The sequence below is a fragment of the Megalobrama amblycephala genome, linkage group LG11, assembly GCF_018812025.1.
Source record: "Megalobrama amblycephala isolate DHTTF-2021 linkage group LG11, ASM1881202v1, whole genome shotgun sequence".
Classification (NCBI taxonomy): Eukaryota; Metazoa; Chordata; class Actinopteri; order Cypriniformes; family Xenocyprididae; genus Megalobrama; species Megalobrama amblycephala.
This window is the reverse complement of record NC_063054.1, coordinates 11,870,469-11,895,803: the sequence shown is the minus strand read 5'-3', so window position 1 is coordinate 11,895,803 and position 25,335 is coordinate 11,870,469. Positions and strand designations below refer to the sequence as shown.

At 37.8% G+C, this 25,335-nt stretch overlaps 1 pseudogene; it reads right to left on the bottom strand.

The window, feature by feature from the left end:
• LOC125278733 overlaps window positions 1–21,983 on the bottom strand; it is a 43,983-nt pseudogene extending 22,000 nt beyond the window's left edge.
• Window positions 21,984–25,335: the final 3,352 nt, after the last annotated feature.

Genomic DNA, 25,335 nt, shown 5'->3' with positions numbered 1-25,335 from the left:
TTTACTACTACAAACCGATAACATTCAGATAAGTAAGATTTGAACCATGCCAATGCAATTCCACTAATGCAAACATAATTTTTAAGTCTATTCAAAAGAATATTGTGGTCAATAATGTCAAAAGAAGTACTGAGATCTAGTAACACTAATAGAGAGATACAACCACAATCTGATGATTAGACCAAATCGTTAGTAACTCTAATGAGAGCAGTCTCAGTACTATGGTACGGTCTAAATCTGGGTAGATATCACTGGGTATCTGTGTATGTGCGAATAGAGCTGGGCGATATTGACAAAAAAAAAATCATATCTCTGTATTGTTTGGGATTAATGGCAATATGCGATATATGTCTCGGTATTTTCTACAATGTGGAATAAATGTTTAAGTCAAAGTCTTATCTGAGATGTCACATTCATCCTTTATTAAACAGCTTATGATCAAAATAAATTCAAAGACAGGGCTGTCCTTCCTGTTTGAAAATCCAGCTGCACAACATAAACATGTAAATAAAAAAGGGTTTTGAAAAAATGAATTTCTCTTAGAATTTGCAAAAAACAACAACTGATTAAATAAAATGTTAGTACAATTCCTCCTGCATTAACTAAATACACAACTCTGAAAAACAAAAAAAAAAAAAAAACAATGTAAACAGTATAAACAATGTAAAAGAATACAACTTTAACTACTTAGTCAGAATAAGCATGGTTATTTTCGAGGTAGAACATTTTTTACTAAAAAGTATTTTATAGTTTATATCTCTTACAGGTTCTCTGTGCAAGGAAAACTAGCCTGTCAACAGTGTCAGGCTTAAGGGATGCCCTGTGGCAGGTTACAATGTTACCACTGCAACTGAAAACCTTTTTGGAAGGGGAACTGGTGGCTGGCACCAAAAGATACTTTGCCAGGTGGCTCAGTGCTGGAAATAGAGTTTCATGTTCCTTCCACCATTTAAGAGGATCGGTATCACCCTCTACGTTGAACTGAATGCAGATAGCTTGAAAGTTCATTTTCAATTGCCTCCCTCTGTGTCAGTGCCGTCCTGATTGTGGTTGCTGTGCTCTGCCTGAAGAAGCTTGCCAGTGACGACTACTTCTTTGCTGTTGGTGGCATTATTGCTACTTGGCCTGTAGGCATAGACACAGTGGGCACAACTGGACCAGGCTGACAGCTGCCCGGATCAGCCAGCAGTGATTCTGCCTCCAAGACAGCTTGTTTTCTCACTGCATTGATCTTTTCACTTGGCATGTACTTGTCCCTGAACCCACAAGTGAGGCCATGGATCCACAAGTGAGGCCATGTCCAACAGTTCACTAGTTGCTGGGTCAGCATACTTGGCATGGAAGGTATTCAACAATACAGGGTTTTGATTGATTTGCACAGCTCACTCTCACCCTCTTCATGTGCCAGGAGACTTGTGTTGAAAAGGTGCCAGTACAGGTCTGACATATGAGATTGTGACGTACTCCTCACCTGAGAGAGCATCTGTGAACTCCTGATGCGGTTTCAAAGCCTTCTGGAGTGACTCCAGGACCTCAATGTCCTGCCACGTAGGAACAAGATGCCTGGATTTTTTGTCAGCAGGCAGGACTTTTGTGACTGCTCCCTCCTGCTCCAGAAACCTCTCGATCATTTGCTGCCGTGATCCCCAGCGTGTGGCTGACTCGGTGATGAGCTGGTGAGTTGGCAGACCCAGCTGAATCTGGACTTCAGCAAGCTCTCTTCTTTTCTTCCAGCTATATGAGAAGCTGCTGACAACTTTCTTACAGAGAAACAGCCTGGGTGATGCAGCTGTCATCCATGCCATGTCCTTGTCAGAATCAGAAACAAGTTTATTATGCTTAATAAATGCAAAAATAATAAATAAATAAATAAATAAATAAATAAATAAATAAATAAAAGAAAATCTATTTAACAAATTAGTGCACACATCATAAATATTAACATTATTAACATTAATGTCTCACTGTCTGTAATGAAAAGTACCTTAAATATTTTTCTTTCTTTTTTATTTAACAAGACAGATCATCACCTGTGTTTAATTTGGGTGTGTGATGAAATCACTACATGTTCAAATGTTGCTTTAACTTTGGTTGCATTTTCTTGGTTAGGCATACTAAACAGTCATTACTGCAGACAATAATTTAAGCGTAATATGCTTAACAAGCTTAAAAAAAAAAAATAATAATAATAATAATTCCCGAATCAAATACAAACATAGCACTCACCAATGGCCAGATGAAGTCGGTGACCAAAGCACTGCATCCTCAGCCAATTCTTCAGTTCAACAGCTTTGATAATGTTGCTGCCATTGTTGGTTGTTATATCAACTAGCACCTTTTCGTCGAAGCTTCCATTTCACAAGTGCGTCCTGCAGGGCTTCTGCTTTACGCTCCCTTGTGTGGTCTTGGGGAAAATAGCTGGTTTGGAGACACGCAGCTTTCATTTCCCAGTCTTCAATAAAATGTATCGTCAAGCTCATATATGGTTTGCACGTCCTGCTTGTCCATATATCGGTTGTCAGCGCGAAATGAGTCACCTTTGCAAGACCGGTCGGAAAGCTTCCGTCTGACCTCAGTGTACATTTCTGGCAAAGCTTCTGTTGCAAAGTTCTTGCGACTGGGTAGCTGGTATCTTGGGTCAATGGTTTTTAGCAGCGTTTTAAAACCTTCCTGTTCCACTGTTGAAACTGGAACCATATATTTGGCGATGTGGTAAGCTACTGCATTCGTTATATCGCGCCATCTGGAACTTTTCTTTTCATAAGGCATGCTGCATGTAAACAAAGCTTCCAACGAGCTTTGTTTTGGGACAGAAAACTTTTCGGGCTGCCTATTTTTCGTGGCTGATGTTGTAGCAGACGAAGCTCGGAGTTCTAAACACTCATCGTACTGCACTTTAGATTTGGCATTCTTTACAGATGGCTTGTTTTTGCTGCTCATCTGATATTTTAAATCCAAACCATCTCCAAATAACTGAACCATTGTTTTTCTTTTTACTAACTAGATCATCTTCTGCAGTGTTAACCATGTTTTCCTCCATGTTTCAGTCGAAATTGTGATGGAGTGGGCGGAGTCCGGTTAGCGCGCAAAGCAAGAGTGGGGAAGGGTCGCATCAAACCATATCAATACAGACGGTATTGTCTCATCCCATATCGCGCCGAAAGAAAATATTGGTATATCGCCAAAACTCGATATACCGCCCAGCCCTAATGTGCGCTCTGGACAACATCAGTCGTTTGAGCTTGTGGAGCCTTTTGCAGCATTGGGAGGTGTGGCTGATCACTGACGCGTTAGTCACAGGAAAAAAAAAAACAAAAAAAACTTCTATTTGACTTTTTAGTTTATTAATAAATAAACTATTTATTAAGGCCCGAGCACTGATCGTGTGAGGACCCTATTGTAATTGCTCAGTCAATTATTCTTCTTCTCTGAAATGAATCACATTTTTGAATTTTGAAATAAATTTAATTAAAATTAAATGAACCCTTTCACACACAAGTTTAAAATATTCTGACTGACCTCTGACACAGCTCGGCCACACTGTATGACACATGTATCACTTTTCTCACCATGTCATCAACTATCTGATATTCTGATTCTCATATATTTACAAGTGAGTGTTTTGTCATTTAAAAACCTACATCATGATCTTGATCTTAATCTAAGAGATGGGTGCTGGTGTCTGCAACGTGTCAGCAAGCCTGTTTGATGTGTCATCGAGTAGTTCACACAAAGATTTTTTGCCATTTCCACACAATTGTAAGATATTGAGTTTTCGCTGAAGGACGTGCTCGTGATGACCTGACAAATTTTGATGTTTCGCCATGAAACAGGAAGTTGTTGTAACTCGGGCAAACAATGTCCGATCTGCCCCAAACTTCAGTCCTGGCCTGAAGACATCTACATGCCAATATTCAGTTATTCATAGCGCCACCTGTTGGCAACAGGAAATAGCATGCTTTACACTGTAATTCACTCCCTGAAACACATTTAAATATGCCATGAAGTACCAAACATGCTAGAAACATGTTAAATCATGCAACACTTGGCTAAGTGCTAAAGTATGCGATTAACGCCAAGAAACAGGAAGTTGTTGTAACTCAGGCATACAATATCCAATCTTCCCCAAACTTCACGTTTGAGAAGAGTCCTGCTCTGAACACATCTTCATGACAACATTCAGTTATAGTAATAGCGCCACCCACTGACAATAGGAAGTGATGTGTTTAACACTGTGATGCACTACTAGCAACATACTAAAATATGCAACTGAGTACTAAACATGCTACAAACATTCTAAAACATGCTAGCAACACCTAGCTGAGTGCTAAAGCATGCTATTAATGTCATGAACAGGAAGTTGTTGTAACTCAAGCATACAATGGCCCTGTCCCAAATGGCACACTTCATGTGGACTTTCGGTCTCGTGGACTTAAATTGCGTGTGCTCGCCGAGTCTACGAGCCCATAGGCCGTCCCATTCAGCATTTAACGCTCCTTTGTAGTCTTCTGCGAAGCCCGCATAGATGCAGGCTCCGCACACTTTAACTACCCAGGAATCCTTGCGAAATGCCAATCAGACAACGGATGGGTGGAGATTTTGCTCAAGATCAATCGATTTATTTAAGTGTAGGTATCATTACGGTTTTTATGACCTAGGTGTACGTTTTACCAGTTGTTACCTACAGTTTATACAAACATTATGGTCATCGACCAGTGGTTGATATCTCAAACATAATAATAGCGCGTTGAATAATACGATCGCATTATGATTCATTAAATAAATAGAACCGAATGTCAGGGCTTTATGAGTCATATGTATACTTATATATTTTATATTTAAACCTGTAAATTAATCTGAAACTCGCGCATATGTTTATTATGTGTTAAAAGTGTAATCTTAGCTCAAATGGAACATTATGTATTATTACAACTGTATACATTATTTAAATAAGCATGTATATATTGTCTAATGCCCAGGTGGCATAAGCAAAAGCAGGCTGTGTAGTTGACATGGAGATAATATTTTGCAAAAGAAAAGAAACCTGTTCTCGATGCTAAATATTATAATATTTGTATAAGATATTTGTGATATACAACAACAACAATAGGGAGCATTCCCTGAACCTGTAGCTCCTGTCAAAAAACAACCAGACCGTTATTTCCGGTGTGACGATCGAGTCTGTCCCAAAAATACCTCTCAATGCACCCTCGTGGACTCGCGCCAAGGGCCCTATAGGTCTGCACTACATGACGTCACCAAAGTGTGGACTCTGAGGAAGTCCACAAGGCCGGAGTGTGCCATTTGGGACAGGGCCAATGTCCCATCTGCCTCAAACTTCACATTTGATAAGTTCCCTGGCCTGAAGACATCTACACGCCAAACTTCAGTTATAGTCATATCGCCACCAGCTGGTAGCAAGAAGTGTGGTAAATACAAATGACTGATGTAGTCCTCATATATTTATATACTTAAATGCATATTTAAGTGCTCTGTTTTCCTATAGCCACCGAGTGGCAGTGGCACGGGGCGAGAGCCCTTTCATCGCTGCTTGCAGCTTTAATGTTCTGTTTATTTCTTCTGGTTTACCCAAAACATTCAGGTTATATAAAGTATAAAAATTTAATTCCTGTCTTAATTGTTTGTGACAGCACACTGGAAAATACACCAAAAATAGGAAAATACACTTTTTTTTTAGCAGCGCCATTATTGCGGATGGTGGCTATAAGTTAAGCAGCGAGTTATGTCATTGTACAGGAAATACACCCCAGGACAGGTGCAGAAGAAATATAAAGAGACAGTCTGTGAAATGTTTAAATGTACGAAACAGGATTTTGTGCAGGGCGAGTGCACAACTGCAGTAAAGTTGATTTAATATTGGACATTCATTTGACATTTGAGGTTCCTTCCCTCCTATCTTAATTGGAATGCAAGCGCAATATAGTATTGGTTAAAACTGTATGTTTGTACAGAGAAAATATTAAACCATAGTTTTAAAAAATAATGTATTATTTTAATGGATACGCAAGCATCAAATGAGTGCAATCCAGTACAAAAATAGAGTTAAGGAGTGTCACAAAAGTGCAAAATATTCAGCAGTACATTATTATACTAGGACTGGGAACCGATAAAAATTTTTAGTCTAATTAATTACATGATATGGCAATTAATTATTCTAATTAATCGCAAATTTATCGTACATCAAATTTAATAAGAAATTACCCCCAAAAGATAATTTGAACAAATAGCGAATAAGCTCAATTGGTCGTCTTTAGTTGGCTTGTAGATTTAATATGTATGTGTATATATATATATATATATATATATATATATATATATAGCTCAAATTGAGTAAAGACCGTTTTTTACAATTTATCAGATTGTCCGACCTCCTCACTCACTCACTTTCTTTCAAACACGATCCTTTTTATTTCTGTTTCTATAAATGTATGAAGACCTACAGCGACGATGATTTTGTCCTCCATTGTTGTTTCGAATTTCTGTCTCAGTTCGCTACGTCACATCACTACTAGAGCAAGCTCCTGATTGGTTAACGCGGCGCGGAAATTTGCCAAAGTTAAGATTTTTCAACTTGCGCGAATCACGCGTTAAGCGCGTCAAACGCCCGAATCGCATCATTCGCGCCGCAGGATGTCAATTCGCGTCTTTGCATTGACTTAACATGTAAATCACTCGCGCTTACCGCTTCATTCACGTCCGGTGTGAATGCACCTTAAGAGATTTTATTACCCTTGGTGTCAGACAGATTTATTTTAGTTACAGAACTATTATCGTTAATCATTATCTATGAACAAAGCTTGGAACTGGAAGGTACATCCATCTTCGATAGAGAAATTAAAATCTCCCATTTAGCTGATGACACGACTCTCTTTTAAAAGAATCATTTGTCCAAGGCTATAAATGTAATTGAACAGTTTTCGTGTGCTTCTGGATTGAAACTGAATATGTCCAAGTGTGAGATAATGACCATCCATAAAATGGTGGTATCTTATTAAAAGAGTTCTGTGAGGACCACTATCGTCAAATATGATAGATAATGCATAGAGTTTGTATTGGCGGTATGGTTCTGTTCTCCCTAGCATGGATAAGAGCAGGGAGAGCAGCAATAAACCCCCTAGGGTAAACAGAACATGACCAACATGCAAATATCATTAAATGTCATGATTTAACATACACATATTTCGAGAATTAGTCTGATTCAGGGGAAATAATAAGGCCAATCCTGACTGAAGAGAGGAGGAGCTGGGGATGGAGGAGGGTAATTTGCTCCTGGGAAATGCAATAGCTGCTGATGATACTGAGGAGCTTATATATAGATGCCGTAATAGGCGTCGTATTCCTATAGGTAGACATAAGTCACCTAGGAGTCAGCTGATGCAAGCTTGACTGACGTGACCTGCCAGAACTAGCGCTAACGCTAGATACTGTAAGGTATCTGGGTATTTATTTAACAAAAAAAAAAAAAAAAAAAATAGCAGCTAGACAACACCTTTATTTTTCTGGCAGGGTCAAAAAAAAAAAAAAAGCATCTTTAACCTTTGGCTCCAAAGAGACCTTTAGTGATACAGTGAACACCTTTAGGATAAGTTAGATTAAAAGATGCTTAACAAATCCCAATTCTATGGCTCGGTTTTACAGACAGGCCTTAGACTAAGCCAGGATTAGGCCTTAATTAATTGAGGGCATTTAAGTAGCTTTTATAAACCTGCCATAGAAAAAAAAAAAAAAAAAAAAAAAACATTACTGAGGGCTGTTTCATAAAACAAGATTAGAAAACAAGCCAGGCTTAATTTACTTAGTCAGACTTGTTGTCAGCGAATTCTGTTTCATAAAACAAACTTAAATTAGTTCAAACTCAGTTACTCTGGCAACTTATACATGGAAACTAGCCTGGTCTGGAGCAGGCTAACTGTCAGGCTAAGCTGAGCTCCTCTAACACTGACCAACAGGAACGCAATGATATTACAGCTGACTCTCTCACATTAACATATATATATATATATATATATATATATATATATATATATATATATATATATAAATAGTACTAAATAGTGCTAAATAAAAAAATTGGTGTAAATTTAAGACTTTTTTTTTTTTTTAAGGTATGATGGACCAAAACATTTAAAGAGAAGTAATTTCTTAAAAATTAAGTGTTATATAGCCCACTGAATCATTCTCAGACTTAATGCAGACAACAGTGGAAGCACTTGGGAGAGAACTGTCAGTATATGGCGTTATTTTACTGTCAATTGTCGAGAGCACATTATTGTGACGCGAGAGCATATCAATGTAATGCGCGAGCGCAAATCTGTCCGCTCGCGCGGATTTCCTCTGCTCTCGCGCAAATCTGTCCGCTCGCGCGCGGATTTCCTTTGCTCTCGCGCAAATCTGGACGCGCGCGCTCAAATATACAGTGCTCTCTTATGAACTGCCTCTCCTCTCGCTCAGATATTGCGTGTGCACGCTCAAACTGTTTCCTGCGTGCTCAAACGTGTTCTGCGCGCTCAAACTGCACATGTGCGCTCACGAATCTCTCCGTGCTCTTGCAGAAATTAATTTGCTTTTGGATTAAATGCTGTCAAAAGTTATAAACCAATCAGAAGAGACGACTCATCCATGAAAATGCTACGTGGAATCTTATTGGCTGAGAGTGAACTGCGCCTGGAATTCTTTCGACAAAAATATATATTTTATTTCTTTACAATTTAATAATATTTATCAAATGTAACCTAGTCTAACTGCATCACATTACAGGTCAAACCCATATTTATCTAAACAAACAAACAAAAAATGTTTCTTAAAGTTATTGTGGTCATACGTTTTGTGTTGAAATTTAAAAAAAAAAAATAGGTAACATTTTACAATAAGGTTTTTATTTGTTAACATTAGTTAATGTATTATCTAACATGAACTAACAATGTGCAATACATTACTGTAATTATTAATCTTTGTTAACATTAAAAATACAGCTGTTTGTTGGTTGTTTACTTCACAGTGCATTTAATAATGTTAACAAATACAACATTTGATTTTAATAACGTATTAGTAAATGTTGAAATTAACATTAACAAATATTAATAAATGCTGAAGAAGAGCAATTCATTATTAGTTAATGTTAACTAATGCAGTTAAATAATGTTAACGCAACCTTATTGTAAAGTATTACCAACAAACATCTTCTGATTTAAGACCGAACAAGATCAGGGTCAAATCGTTATTCCCTTAATACTTAATGTGGAGATCACATACCACCATAGTCAATTTCTTTTGAGGTCTGGTATAAAACATGACATACAAAAATACCTAAGCTCTTGTGTATGCACGATTAAGCAAAAGAACGCGATCTTATTCCTAAATGACAATGATTCGGTTATGTCTATTAAACCTTTTGAAATTACAATCATACCAGAATATTTAAACCTGCTTTTGCATTGCTGCTGAAAGCAGTGGTCATGTAAGCTATATGTTTTAAACAGCTTCACAAAGTGTTTTCAACAACATACTATTGCTACATCTGTGTTGCAAACATTAAATAATAATGCAAGTATTGCAATAACAATTTATAGTCTGAATATACACTGATTTCAGCAATTAAAATAAGTAGCTAAATGAATGTTGAAACTAATGTTGTTACACTGTTCTGCCAGTAGGTGGTGACCAGTGACTGTTAAAATGTATTTGATGTATCAGAATGTATTTGATGTATCAGAATCATTAATTCCAGACCTCAAAAGAAATTGACTATGGTGGTATGTGATCTCCACATTAAGTATTAAGGGAATGACGATTTGACCCTGATCTTGTTCGGTCTTAAATCAGAAGATGTTTGTTGGTAATACTTTACAATAAGGTTGCGTTAACATTATTTAACTGCATTAGTTAACATTAACTAATAATGAATTGCTCTTCTTCAGCATTTATTAATATTTGTTAATGTTAATTTCAACATTTACTAATACGTTATTAAAATCAAATGTTGTATTTGTTAACATTATTAAATGCACTGTGAAGTAAACAACCAACAAACAGCTGTATTTTTAACGTTAACAAAGATTAATAATTACAGTAATGTATTGCACATTGTTAGTTCATGTTAGATAATACATTAACTAATGTTAACAAATAAAAACCTTATTGTAAAATGTTACCTTTTTTTTTTTTTTAAATTTCAACACAAAACGTATGACCACAATAACTTTAAGAAACATTTTTTGTTTGTTTGTTTAGATAAATAGGGGTTTGACCTGTAATGTGATGCAGTTAGACTAGGTTACATTTGATAAATATTATTAAATTGTAAAGAAATAAAATATATATTTTTGTCGAAAGAATTCCAGGCGCAGTTCACTCTCAGCCAATAAGATTCCACGTAGCATTTTCATGGATCAGTCGTCTCTTCTGATTGGTTTATAACTTTTGACAGCATTTAATCCAAAAGCAAATTAATTTCTGCAAGAGCACGGAGAGATTCGTGAGCGCACATGTGCAGTTTGAGCGCGCAGGACACGTTTGAGCACGCAGGAAACAGTTTGAGCGTGCACACGCAATATCTTAGCGAGAGGAGAGGCAGTTCATAAGAGAGCACTGTATATTTGAGCGCGCGCGTCCAGATTTGCGCGAGAGCAAAGGAAATCCGCGCGCGAGCGGACAGATTTGCGCGAGAGCAGAGGAAATCCGCGCGCGAGCGGACAGATTTGCGCTCGCGCATTACATTGATATGCTCTCGCGTCACAATAATGTGCTCTCGACAATTGACAGTAAAATAACGCCATATCAGTAAACCTTATTTCTTAGCACAAAAGAGTACAGTGGAACAAGAGGATTACCAAATCATTGTTTTAAGTGTGAAAATATAGCAAAAGTAACACGGAAATTCAAAGTCAATAGACCTGTGACAAGGCCCCTGAAACAATCAGGCCTTCATTTTTAATCTTTTATTAAGTGATGAGTGATTTTTTTTGCTAGACAAAGAGCAGGAGAAATACCAAGTGAGTGTTTCAGAGCCAGCAAAAGCTAGTGTAGTCAAAGCACGATAAGTCAGCTAGCCTTTTCCAAGGCCCATATTTAATCTATACTCTGGTCTTTCTAATATATATATATATATATATATATATATATATATATATATATATATATATATATACAGTACAGTCCAAAAGTTCGGAACCACTAAGATTTTTAATGTTTTTAAAAGAAGTTTCGTCTGCTCACCAAGGCTACATTTATTGAATTAAAAATACAGTAAAAACAGTAATATTGTGAAATATTATTACAATTTAAAATAACTGTGTACTATTTAAATATATTTGACAAAGTAATTTATTCCTGTGATGCAAAGCTGAATTTTCAGCATCGTTACTCCAGTCTTCAGTGTCACATGATCCTTCAGAAATCATTCTAATATGCTGATTTGCTGCTCAATAAACATTTATGATTATTTTCAATGTTGAAAACAGTTGTGTACTTTTTTTTCAGGATTCATTGATGAATAGAAAGTTCAAAAGAACAGCATTTATCTGAAATACAAAGCTTCTGTAGCATTATACATTACCGTTCAAAAGTTTGGGGTCAGTAAGAATTTTTTTTTTATTTTTTTGAAAAGAAATTAAAGAAATGAATACTTTTATTCAGCAAGGATGCATTAAATCAATCAAAAGTGGCAGTAAATAACATTTATAATGTTACAAAAGATTAGATTTCAGATAAACACTGTTCTTTTGAACTTTCTATTCATCAAGGAATCCTGAAAAAAAATATTGTACACAAATATTTTGTACAAATTATACACATTAAATGTTTCTTGAGCAGCAGATCAGCATATTAGAATGATTTCTGAAGGATCATGTGACACTGAAGACTGGAGTAATGATGCTGAAAATTCAGCTTTGCCATCACAGGAATAAATTACTTTGTCAAATATATTCAAATAGAAAACAGTTATTTTAAATTGTAATATTTCACAATATTACTGTTTTTTACTGTATTTTTAATTAAATAAATGTAGCCTTGGTGAGCAGACGAAACTTCTTTTAAAAACATTAAAAATCTTAGTGGTTCCAAACTTTTGGACTGTACTGTATATATATATATATATATATATATATATATATATATATATATATATATATATATATATATATATATATATATATATATATATATATATATAGAGAGAGAGAGAGAGAGAGAGAGAGAGTGAGTTATAGTTATTAGAAGAGCAGAAATTAAAATCACAAAATTAAAAATTAAAATAAATATAAATATGCACAGACTAAATTTTAATTGGTAAGATGAATCTAAACTCAGCAATTGGCCCAAAGTATATTGATTTACCCCATTACAATAGTCCATTTACAGTTACTATCATAAAAATACACTTACTTGTAGGTTTAAACGTGTACATAAGGCACATTTAATGTCCAACATCAAATATTTTAGCGAAATGTATATTTTAGAATTATTGCGCTTCTATTGCGTTCCGTCTGTTTAGCGCGCATGCGCGCAGCAGCACTCGTTCACTGTGAAGTTTAGCCATAGACAGTAAAAGAAATGGACACAGCGACCCCATTGGAACTCAATTGAGACAAGTGAAGCCCATTTTTAGCGATTTTTAGCACTTCCGTTTCTGACGCGCAGACTCAAACTAAGCTTGATGACGTCAGCAACCTGTCTGACAGATGTAAATCTTCTAGTAGCTGTGCGTGCAAACTGCCATCGTTAATCTTGCAGAGACGGCGAGCTTGAGTGGGGAGTTCTTTGGCGTGAGTGAGCAGGAGTAATTATTCTGATTATTATTTTGTATAGTATTTTAAAATGTAACGCCAGTACGCCATATTAAGTTAATGCATACTATTGCCTGCGAGCTTCTCCTCCTGTCTGTACGGTAATTTCTCTACTGTGCGACAGAGAGTCGAGTGGTTATGATGCAATTGTTAGCCTATTTTTACAAAAACTGTTTCTACGGGGCCATAATGTAACATAGAAGGTAATGGGGCCCTTTATACATTGTCGTGTATCTTTAGAAATAAATAATAGACAAATTGAGTCTTTAAACGCCTCAGATGTAAAGTTATTTGCTGTCAAAGTGACGCCAAAATGAATGGGAGTCAATGGGATGGCTAACGCAAGTGAAGTTCTGCTACAAGATGGCGGCACGCGGCCGACTTCAACTTCCGGTCGACTTCCTTGGGCACTGAGTTTAGCAGCAAAATGGAAATATTTGCATGACTTTCTAACATTTACAGATGGAGAATAAACTTGTGAGAAGTAAGTTATGCACTGAGGAAAACACCATGTCTCAAACGCATAAAATAGCACAAAATGTATGTTGTTTCCTATGGTGGATCGCTTTGATCCATGATCGACCTGTAGGGCTGCTTAAAAAAAGCGTGCATGCGAAATTATCTTGACTAGGTAAACCTGGATCGAATTAGTGAGACTGTGTGAACTTCTATTAGCCTTTTATGAAACCGCTTTAGCCCCAACTCATTTGTTAGGTTAATTCAAGTCAGGTTTTGGAGTTTAATCCTCGCTTTTCTTAGCAACTTTTATGAAACAGCCCTCTGGTGTGCATCTTGAGACAAAACAATGACACTGACATAATTTAAGGTATGTCAGTGCAAGTGGCTTTCAGTTAAAAGAGCTCATACATGCATTTTAGTCTGGGACTAGCTTAAGCCTCGTCTATGAAACCAGGGATATATGTTTTTTTAATCACAAATCATAGCTTTACAAAAATAGGTGGCCTTCCCTTTATATTAAAATGTAACTACTTACCTAATAGAATACAAGTTGCACTGTCTAAATTCATCAGCAGGCTCTTATTGCCTGGAAGTTGTTACACCCACAATCTTTCACCACATAAAACCTTTCTATGGAACAAATCAGATATAATAATTAGAAATACAGATCAGTTTTTCTGTCTGCATGGCTTAACAGGAATATAATTGGGATTCTTTCAATTTTTGATAAATCTGGTAATTTGTTGTCTTATGAAAAATTTAACTTAGACATAGTTCCTCCTGCTGCAGTTTCGTCCTAGGATGCATAGATGAGTTTAAGGTCGGCCATGAAAGTGTGGTGCCATGTGATACGGGGGTGTCTGCGTTTGTCCACCTTTACCTCCTGGTGGGATCCAGTTCATAGACACAGAGCCAGTGTTCTGCACCTAATTAATTGTTTTGAAGCATGGAAGCTGGTTTAAGCTGGTCAAGTGCTGGTCCTAAGCAACTAGCTCCAGTAACAATGTAATTATTGATATCAGAAATTATTTTTACTTGTAAGAATTGTATTTCTGATATGTGGAATTGAAATTTCAACTATTAAGAAATCGATTCTTGATATCAACAATTGAATTTGAATGGCAGCCTATAGTGACATTTGACTAGTGAAAATACAATTATAGATATCAAGAATTCTAGTTTTCCTGATATCAAAAATTGCCATTGTTACTAGTGGAAATGTAATTCCTGATATCAAGAGTTGAATTGTTGATATCAAGAATTCATATCCTGAGAATGAATAAAAGTCAAAAAGGCTTGCCATAGGTGTCAGGGGTATGTGAAGATATTAGGCTCTTTTGATAGGAGCAAAATCTGCGCAGAACCGATCACTGGTGATCACCGTGAGATGCATTCCAGCTAGAAATGTGTCAGAGTGTGGACCACCTAGCTCTGACATCATGCTGACGTGTCAAAAAATCTTCTGTGAAGGCGAGGCAGCCACATCGGATTCTGCAGTCAGGCGCAGTTGCTCTTCAACGAATGCGCCGATCAAAAGTATGATGGGAAACGACTTGCTGACGATACAGCTTAATGCTCATTGGTTTAAACAGCCAAGATGTATTTATCTCTTTTAAAATATTTGATTTTAAAACTCTGATATCATGTTTTTATGTGAATAAATTATGTGTGAATATTCCCAAAGTCTATTCCCAAAGTGCAATCTCACAATGGGTTATGTGATTGTTGTCATATTAATAAAAACATATAAAAACATGTCTATATTAAAGTAAAAATTATTGATACACATCTTTCGAATGGAATAAAAATAACTAGTACTTTGGGTGTGTAACAGTTCGTAAGTATGGGAAGGAGGAGGCGGGAACCGGCGAACATTCAACATAACTTTAATTCAAAAAGAACAAAACGATAGTAATGCCGGCAGACCCTCACGGACGTCTGCCGGCCACACAAACATAATAAAACATAAAATAAAGTCCAGGCCTGGTCCTCTCTCGTCCTTCACTGTCGTTGCTCCTCCTTTTATGCTTCCGGAGCTCCTGCGTGAGAAACTCAAGGCCGGTGCACCTCGCAGGTGGAGCTCATTATCTCTCGCGTCACCGGCCGTTTCCTCACGGCTCTCGCCCGCCCTGCTCGTCACATACCCCCATCGCCCCTCGCAGGCCGGGGGGTACCCCCGAGACGGCGATTTACTCCCCCCGGGGCCTGTCTCGGCGTCCCGCAGCACCTGGGGGTAAGGACAGATGAGACGAGAGAAAGGAGACGGAAGCACAGGGAGTGACAGAACGAGAAAGGGAAAGAGGAAAAAGAGAGAGAAAAAAAAAATCTTTGTCCGGTTCACCAGACACACTGCCGCTCGGTCCTCAGCCAGCCGATAGGCGCTTCCTCGCGGTGCCATGCGATGGTGCCAGACGCTCGGTGGACGGCCCGATCCTCGTCCGTCCCCCTGGCGGCCCGCGATGGCTCCCCCGGCTGAGGGCAGCCGGCAGCGAGTCCGCCGTCCCCCGTTCCTCCCCTTCATGACGGACGGTAGCAGGCTCTGGCCCACGGCGAAACGGCGGCGACTCCTCCGCTCCCTCCTGGACGGCAGCCACCCCACCTCATCCCAGGAGCACGGCATCGAGCTCCCCGTCCCACCTGTCACTAGGCTCCAGCACCACCGCCTCGGGCAGCCTCTCACGGTCTTCACTCCCGCGCTGCCCGACCTCCGCCGCACCGCGATCCCCCTCAGCAGCGAGGGCTCTTCGACAGCATGTTCCTCCTTCCTCCCGGGTTTCGGCACCAATGTAACACAGTTCGTAAGTATGGGAAGAAGGAGGCGGGAACCAGCGAACATTCAACATAACTTTAATTCTAAAAGAACAAAATGATAGTAATGCCAGCAGACCCTCGCGGGCGTCTGCCAGCCACACAAACATAATAAAACATAAAATAAAGTCCTGGGGTCTCATTTATAAAGCGTGCGTACGCATAAAACGAGGGCTAGAAACGTGCGTACACCAGTTCCCACGCAAAGGTTGTGATCTATAAAAACAAACTTGACGGGAGAATGTGCGCACCTTTAAGCAAACTTTTGAGCCGTGCGTACGCACATTCTGGAGACAAAAGTGATATTAATTTAGATAGTAGATGTGCTACTTTCGATCACTTTTCCAGTGACACGCTGCTTTAATGACAGCGAGGAGCACAATAATTCCTCTTTAAACTAAACTGCAGATGTTATGACAAAATATTTTTTTTGAGAATGACGATCAGTGATGCACACTTAACTTAGATATTATGGAAGACACTGCTGGATTCGGTGGTCGAACGGTCCGTTGTCCAGTTTGAATAGGTCCAATAATATCTTACTGTACAACCACAGCTGCAGGAGGTGTTGATGTCGTGTGAAGGATCTTCAAACAATTACCATTTGAAGGATATAATTTGAGGAAAACGGTAAGATTTGCATGTTTTCTTTTTAAAATACTTTGTCAGTGACGCGCCGAGTCAGACAATTGTATTTACACTGCAATAAATAAGTAGGCCGATCTGTTTCCACTAAAAATAGCCTATAAACGTCCTAAAAGATATGTTCACCTTATCAGCAAAACTGCATACATTTGATTTGAATTGTTTAAAACTATTAAAATACTATCTGTCCAGTGGAAATTAATGAATCAACTCTATTCTAAAACCTTTATCTAAAGTATTTTATACAATTTTGTTTTTATGGATATTTAGATATAGATGCACGTACGCACAATCTTCTGCTGACTGGGATTTATAAAGGGATTTGTGTGCAGGATCTGGCGTACGCATGGTTTTATAAATCTGATTTTTATTGTGCGTACGCAGAATCTAGCTTTTGCGCGTACGTACAATTTTAGTAGGGATCCTACGCACAGTTTTATAAATGGGAAACCCTAGGCCTGGTCCTCTCTCGTCCTTCACTGTCGTCGCTCCTCCTTTTATGCTTCCGGAGCTCCTCCGTGAGAGACTCAAGGCCGGTGCGCCTCGCAGGTGGAGCTCATTATCTCTCACGTCACCGGCCTCGCACCGTTCCCTCACGGCTCTCGCCCGCCCTGCTCGTCACTATATTCTCAGCATCGTGGCTGACTTATGCCTAAACTACAGTTGTTTACTTCTAGGTAACAGTTTATGTTTTCATTAGTATGCACGATTTGTGCAGTCATCTGTAACTGAATGACAGATTGAACAGCAGAGCAGCCTTCAGCTATCATCTACAATGAGTTCAGCTCGTTGTGCTTCCTTTGTACCCTGCAATGTAACAGCTGATAGGCCTGTATAAATGGGTCTGTGTGGACATAATATTTTTGTAACCTACAGACTACTGGTGTGATTATACGTGTTAGCTTACCTGTTCAGACTAACATTCTCTGGTTTTCCGGTTGGTGACAAATTCTGAAAATATTGCTGAAACTATATTGTCTTTTCGTGGTTTCCGTTTAAGATACACTGCCACCACAAGGTTTAATTTTTCAATTTCACAATAAAACAAAGCATCCCAGAACACCTGAATGAGTTGAAGTAGATTATACTGATTTCATATAACAAATATATATATTTCATATACTGATTTCATATAACTTTTTCCTAGTCATCTCAATGGCAAAAAGTGTCCCAGTCAACCTGAATTTACTGGTCATTAATGTTCATAAACATGCATGTTCTTCATGGGTTTTAATTAGGGGCACATTTGGCCTCATGAAATTAGGAAAAAAAAAAAAAAAATTAAACTATGTCAAAACACATCACAAATCCTGGAATAAAGATGGGAATATGGCCTTGATTTGCTTTTGATTAATAGATGCTTTGTACAATGTGTGATGGAGTGAACATATGATATTGTGTGAGCCATTTAATGACATTTTGTTTTTGTACAAAAAGATGGGCATGGACTTGCCAACAACAAACTTTGTTGGGCGCGATTTAAAGGGTCCGCAGCCTGAATCGGTGCATAGTTAATGATGCCCCAAAATAGCCAGTTAAAAAAAAAAGTATTAAAAAAAATCTATGGGGTATTTTGAGCTGAAACTTCACAGACACATTCAGGGGACACCTTAGACTTATATTACATCTTGTAAAAACTGGTTCTAGGGCACCTTTAAAACTATTTTTATAACAATAAAATGTTATCTTTTTACAGACAGTGGCCCCCAAATAATTTGCACAAATACATTTGCATTAAAATACTATTTGAATGTCTGGAATCACTGTAGTTTTTTTGTTTTTTAAAAAATTAATTTCACAAAGATGAAGTTTATTCAACAAGGATTAATTAAATAGATTTTTTTTTCTTTTTTTACATTTCTAATGTTACAAAAGATTTCTATTGCAATAGTCTTCGAACTTGCTGTTCTATGAATCAACAGGCACTGTATCACGGTTTCCTGTTTTCAGCATTGATAATAGTAGCTAAGAATGTTTCTTGAGCAGCAAAGCAGCATATTAGAATGATTTCTGAAGGATCATATGACACTGAAGACTGGAGTAACAGGAATAAACAGCCATTTAAAATATATTAAAATAGAAAACAAATCACAATATTACTGTTTTGCCTATTTTTGATCAAATAAATGCAACCTTGGGAAGCCTAAACATAAAGAATTTTATTAATCCTTTTGAAGAGCAATAGGCCTACATCATATCAAAATGAACAAGAATTTAAGAACAATACCAGAATAGATATAGGTCCTCAAAAATATTTATACAGGTTTATTTCGGTTGTTACAGGCAGTGATGTACTTAATGATAACAACAAATGAAATACCGAGTTTTAAAACATTGCAAAGGAAGAGCACAACGAGCTGAACTCATTGTAGACAATAGCTGAAGATTGCTCTGCTGTTACACGAAGTATCTGTCATTCAGTTACAGACGACTGCACAAATCGTGCATACTAATGAAAACATTACTGTTTCCTAGAAGTAAACAACTGTAGTTTATGCATAAGTCAGCTGGGACCCTGAGAATATAGTTACCTTTATGGAATAATCCACTAATATGCTGAGATGCAATGTGAACTAAAATTCTCAGTTGCACGTGTAATCGCGCATGTCTGGGAAACTTATTAATATTCATATACAGTTGCTGGTCATATAATTAGAATATCATCAAAAAGTTGATTTATTTCACTAATTCCATTCAAAAAGTGAAACTTGTATATTATATTCATTTATTACACACAGACTGATATATTTCAAATGTTTATTTCTTTTAATTTTGAAGATTAATAACTGACAACTAAGGAAAATCCCAAATTCAGTACCTCAGAAAATTTGAATATTACTTAAGACCAATACAAAGAAAGGATTTTTAGAAATCTTGGCCAACTGATAAAGTATGAAAATGAAAAGTATGAGCATGTACAGCACTTACAATACTTAGTTGGGGCTCCATTTGCCCGAATTACTGCAACAATGCGGCGTGGCATGGAGTCAATCAGTCTGTGGCACTGCTCAGGTGTTATGAGAGCCCAGGTTGCTCTGATAGTGGCCTTCAGCTCTTCTGCATTGTTGGGTCTGGCATATCACATCTTCCTCTTCACAATACCCCATAGATTTTCTATGGGGTTAAGGTCAGGCGAGTTTGCTGGCCAATTAAGAATAGGGATACCATGGTCCTTAAACCAGGTACTGGTAGCTTTGGCACTGTGTGCAGGTGCCAAGTCCTGTTGGAAAATGAAATCTGCATCTCCATGAAGTTGGTCAGCAGCAGGAAGCATGAAGTGCTCTAAAACTTCCTGGTATACGGCTGCGTTGACCTTGGACCTCAGAAAACACAGTGGACCAACACCAGCAGATGACATGGCACCCCAAACCATCACTGACTGTGGAAACTTTACACTGGACATCAAGCAATGTGGATTGTGTGCCTCTCCTCTCTTCCTCCAGACTCTGGGACCCTGATTTCCGAAGGAATTGCAAAATTTACTTTCATCAGAGAACATAACTTTGGACCACTCAGCAGCAGTCCAGTCCTTTTTGTCTTTAGCCCAGGCGAGACGCTTCTGACGCTGTCTGTTGTTCAAGAGTGGCTTGACACAAGGAATGCGACAGCTGAAACCCATGTCTTGCATACATCTGTGCGTAGTGGTTCTTCAAGCACTGACTCCAACTGCAGTCCACTCTTTGTGAATCTCCCCCACATTTTTGAATGGGTTTTGTTTCACAATCATCTCCAGGGTGCGGTTATCCCTATTGTTTGTACACTTTTTTCTACCACATTTTTTCCTTCCCTTCGCCTCTCTATTAATGTGCTTGGACACAGAGCTCTGTGAACAGCCAGCCAAAGGTTTTGCAATTAACTTTTGTGTCTTGCCCTCCTTGTGCAAGGTGTCAACGGTTGTCTTTTGGACAAGTGTCAAGTCAGCAGTCTTCCCCATAATTGTGTAGCCTACAGAACTAGACTGAGAGACCATTTAAAGGCCTTGGCAGGTGTTTTGAGTTAATTAGCTGATTAGAGTGTGGCACCAGGTGTCTTCAATATTGTACCTTTTCACAATATTCTAATTTTCTGAGATACTGAATTTGGGATTTTCCTTAGTTGTCAGTTATAATCATCAAAATTAAAAGAAATAAACATTTGAAATATATCAGTCTGTGTGTAATAAATTAATATAATATACAAGTTTCATTTTTTGAATGGAATTAGTGAAATAAATCAACTTTTTGATTATACCAGCACCTGTATGCTCCGCTTTCAGAAACCGAAAATCTCAGAAACCGAAAATCTTGTAACAGCGGCAAGTTGTATAGATTTAAATATTTAAAAAACAGCTATATAGGAGCTATAACAACACCTGTTTCTATGAGTTAATAGAAAATGATAAAAAAACATGTAAAAACAATGTAACCATGTTACTGTACTATAGTGAATAACCCATTCAAACCTTTAAATGATTTTCCCCTGCTACTCCACTTAATTTAAACCAGGGGTCACCATTCCTGCTCCTGAAGGGCCGGTGTCTCTGCAGAGTTTAGCTCCAACCCTAATCATACACACCTGAAGCAGCTAATTAAGGTCCTACTAAGCATACTAGAAACTTCCAGGAAGGCGTGCTGATGCAAGTTGGAGCTAAACTCTGCAGGACACCGGCCCTCCAGGAACAAGTTTGGGGACCCCTGATTTAAACCATCACATGTATTTTTTATTCTACCCATATTTTGTAATCTTTGAAATAAGTTTTTTTAGTTTGTTTGTTTTTTTTTTGTTTTTTTTGTTTTTTGGTCATGCACTTTTATGACAGTCCCTTCATTTGCTCAGCGAATGTCAAACAAATGTCCAATATCAAACCAACTTTCCAGAGGTCCTAACCCAGCCACCTTGATTTATTCAGTTTTAATGGCTAGTCCAATTTAATATAGTTTTAATCGGTTTCGTTAACAGTTAACAAAACCTCTTGTTTTTGTATCGATGTGTTTCGAAAATACAGGAGTCAACAAGCCATTGTTTACACACTCATAAGGGACATACCATTTTTATAGAATGACTCGAATAATATTTAGAGATAAGAGAACGAACACTTACCATCTTCGGAACCATCATGCTCCACCATATCAAGATCTCGTAAAAGGCAGTGTATCACGGCGTATGTTTGTTTCTGAATGTCAGTGGGTGCCATCGCATTTAACCGGTGTTAGAAGATTTTCGGTTTCTAAAGATTTTCTGTTTCCGTGGGCGGAGCAAGCTGAATATTCAGGAGTGTCCCAGACATGCGCAGCTGTGTGTGCAACTGAGAATTTTATTTAGTTTATTCTGCTTGTATCTCAGCACGTTTAATAGTTTATTTCATAAAGGCAACTAAGTTTTATCGTTGCACTAACGTTGCCTGGGTCATTCCTGGGTTTCGTTAATATTTCACATAGCATATCAAAACCCAACAAATCATATTGTCCCACCTCAAGCATTAAAGTCCTTTTATTATTATTATTATTATTATTATTATTATTATTATTATTATCATTATTATTAATATTTTATTTATTTATTTATTTATTTATTCATTCATTCATTCATTCATTCATTCATTCAGATTTGGATATCTTTTATTCTCAATTGGTTTAAAACCACAATTTTATTGTGTTAGTCCTCCTTAACATGTCAGGTGGTAATCCGTAAGAAACGCCTTTTTAATCGTCTTGCCTATTTTTGTCCAAAAATACTAATGTGACAGACTGAAAAGACTGCAAACAGATTTGAAGGGAGACATTGCCTTGATTTTTACATTGTCTCTCTCTCTCATATTTTGCCCTTCTTTCTGTGTCAACATCTGCATGCACAACACAGTCAATATTATTTTATAAAATTAATTATTTTATAACAAAATTATGAGTTGTCATGATTTTGGTAAGTATATCTTTAACTGAAACCATGACTTTTTTTAAAAAATAAATTAACATTGGTCATAAATGAAGTGAAAAACTCAACCCTGTTTTAGTGTGTTAGGGTTGAGGTTTTTTACTCAAAATATCCACTGCTCCTCGCGTAGGAGACCATATATGACATCAATAAAAAAAAGTACATTGTATATACTTATGTATTAAAATAGTTTTGAAAATAATAATTTTTCCATCTTAATTTTATGTGATGGTTTAAATTTTTAAAATATTTAAAAATTTACTGATTTAAATTTAATTTAAACACGTTTACATTTTTAACTTGAATTAAAGGGTTAGTTCACCCAAAAATGAAAATTATGTCATTAATGACTCACCCTCATGACGTTCCAAACCCATAAGACCTCCGTTCATCTTCGGAACACAGTTTAAGATATTTTAGATTTAGTCCGAGAGCTTTCTGTCCCTCCATTGAAAGTGTATGTACGGTAGACTGTCCATGTCCAGAAAGGTAATAAAAACATCATCAAAGTAGTCCTTGTGACATCAGTGATTGTCAGTTAGAAGTTTTTGAAGCATCGAAAATACATTTTGGTCCAAAAATAACAAAAACTATGACTTTATTCAGTTGGCATTTGCTCTTCAAGAAGCACTCCCCCTTGGGGAATTCGCAAATAGGGAAGGCTTTCTCCTTTTTTTTCTTATTTAGGGCCAAAGCCGAATGGCTGAAGGCCCTATTGTTTTCTTTAGGATTATTAGGGCCAAAGCCCAGTAAAGGGCTGAAGGCCCTATTGTTAGGGCCCAAGCCAATGAAATGGCGAAGGGCCTTCTTGATCCCCTAAGGATTATTATTATTAGGGCCAAAGCCAAAGGCTGAAGGCCCTATTGTTTATTTAGGATTATTAGGGCCAAAGCCGAATGGCTGAAGGCCCTATTGTTTTCTTTAGGATTATTATTAGGGCCAAAGCCAAAGGCTGAAGGACCTATTGTTTTCTTTAGGATTATTATTAGGGCCAAATCCGAATGGCTGAAGGCCCTATTGTTTTCTTTAGGATTATTAGGGCCAAAGCCCAAAGGGCTGAAGGACCTATTGTTTTCTTAAGGATTATTATTATTATTAGGGCCAAAGCCCTAAGGGATGAAGGCCCTTTTGTTTTCTTTATGATTATTATTAGGGCCAAAGCCGAATGGCTGAAGGCCCTATTGTTTATTTAGGATTATTAGGGCCAAAGCTGAATGGCTGAAGGCCCTATTGTTTTCTTTAGGATTATTATTAGGGCCAAAGCCAAAGGCTGAAGGCCCTATTGTTTTCTTTAGGATTATTATTAGGGCCAAATCCGAATGGCTGAAGGCCCTATTGTTTTCTTTAGGATTATTAGGGCCAAAGCCCAAAGGGCTGAAGGACCTATTGTTTTCTTAAGGATTATTATTAGGGCCAAAGCCGAATGGCTGAAGGCCCTATTTAGGGCCCAAGTGAATTAGCGCAGGGCCCTCTTGATCCCCTAAGGATTATTAGGGCCCAAGCCAATAATTGGCGAAGGGTCCTCTTGATCCCCTAAGGATTATTAGGGCCCAAGCCAATGAAATGGCGAAGGGCCCTCTTGTTCTTCTAAGGATTATTAGGGCCCAAGCCAATGAAATGGCGAAGGGCTCTCTTGTTCTTCTAAGGATTATTATTAGGGCCAAAGCCCAAGGGGCTGAAGGCCCTTTTGTTTTCTTTAGGATTATTATTAGGGCCAAAGCCCTAAGGGCTGAAGGCCCTTTTGTTTTCTTTAGGATTATTATTAGAGCCAAAGCCCAAAGGGCTGAAGGCCCTATTGTTTTCTTTAGGATTGTTATTATTATTTTTTTTTTTTCCGACTATTCAGGCATTTTTGGGGCCCTTACCATGCTCGAAAACTCATGAAACTTTGCACATACATTGGAACCCGCGGCCATTACAGCCGGGCAGAAGCTGGTACCCGGGCGTGGCAGAGGGGCTCGACAGCGCCCCCTTGAATGGGGTCCGAAAACGTGGTCTATATATCAAACACGCTTGCACATACAAGTATAAAACTCGGTACACATATAGACCTCATCGAGCCGAACAACTTTCGTACTCTACATTATACATCACCTCAACAGGAAGTCAGCTACTATGGGTTGTTTGAAAAACGCATGCTCTGGAATTTGATATAATCCTCCTAGGCAATTAATCCGATCACCACCAAACTCGGTCAGCATGTGAGTCAAAGTTATAGCGCCACCAACTGGCAGCAGGAAGTGTTTCACTTTCAAAATGCATTGAGTTCACTCTGTTATTTTTGCCTGATTTGCTTCAAACTTCATCAGTGTAATGTCAATACACAGCAGATGTAGACCTGTGACAGGATTCTTGATATTTTAAATATTGTTGCCATGGCAACATGTCAAACTTTAATAATATTCTTGAGTGTTTTTGAGGCTCTTAACATGCTTCAAATTGCATGAAACTCGATACACACATCAATATTGTCAACCAGTAGACATGGACAAAGCCATAGAAATGGGCGTGGTGGAGGGGCTCAGTAGTGCCACATTTTAATAAAAGTGGGGGGGGGGTTAGTTTTTCCTACAGCCACCAAACTCAGTACACATATTGATCTCATCAAACCGGACAATTTTCTAATTTACATTCATTAGCTCCGACCAACAGGAAGTCAGCTATTTTGGTTTGAATGTTTCTAATGTTTATACAATTTACACCAAAC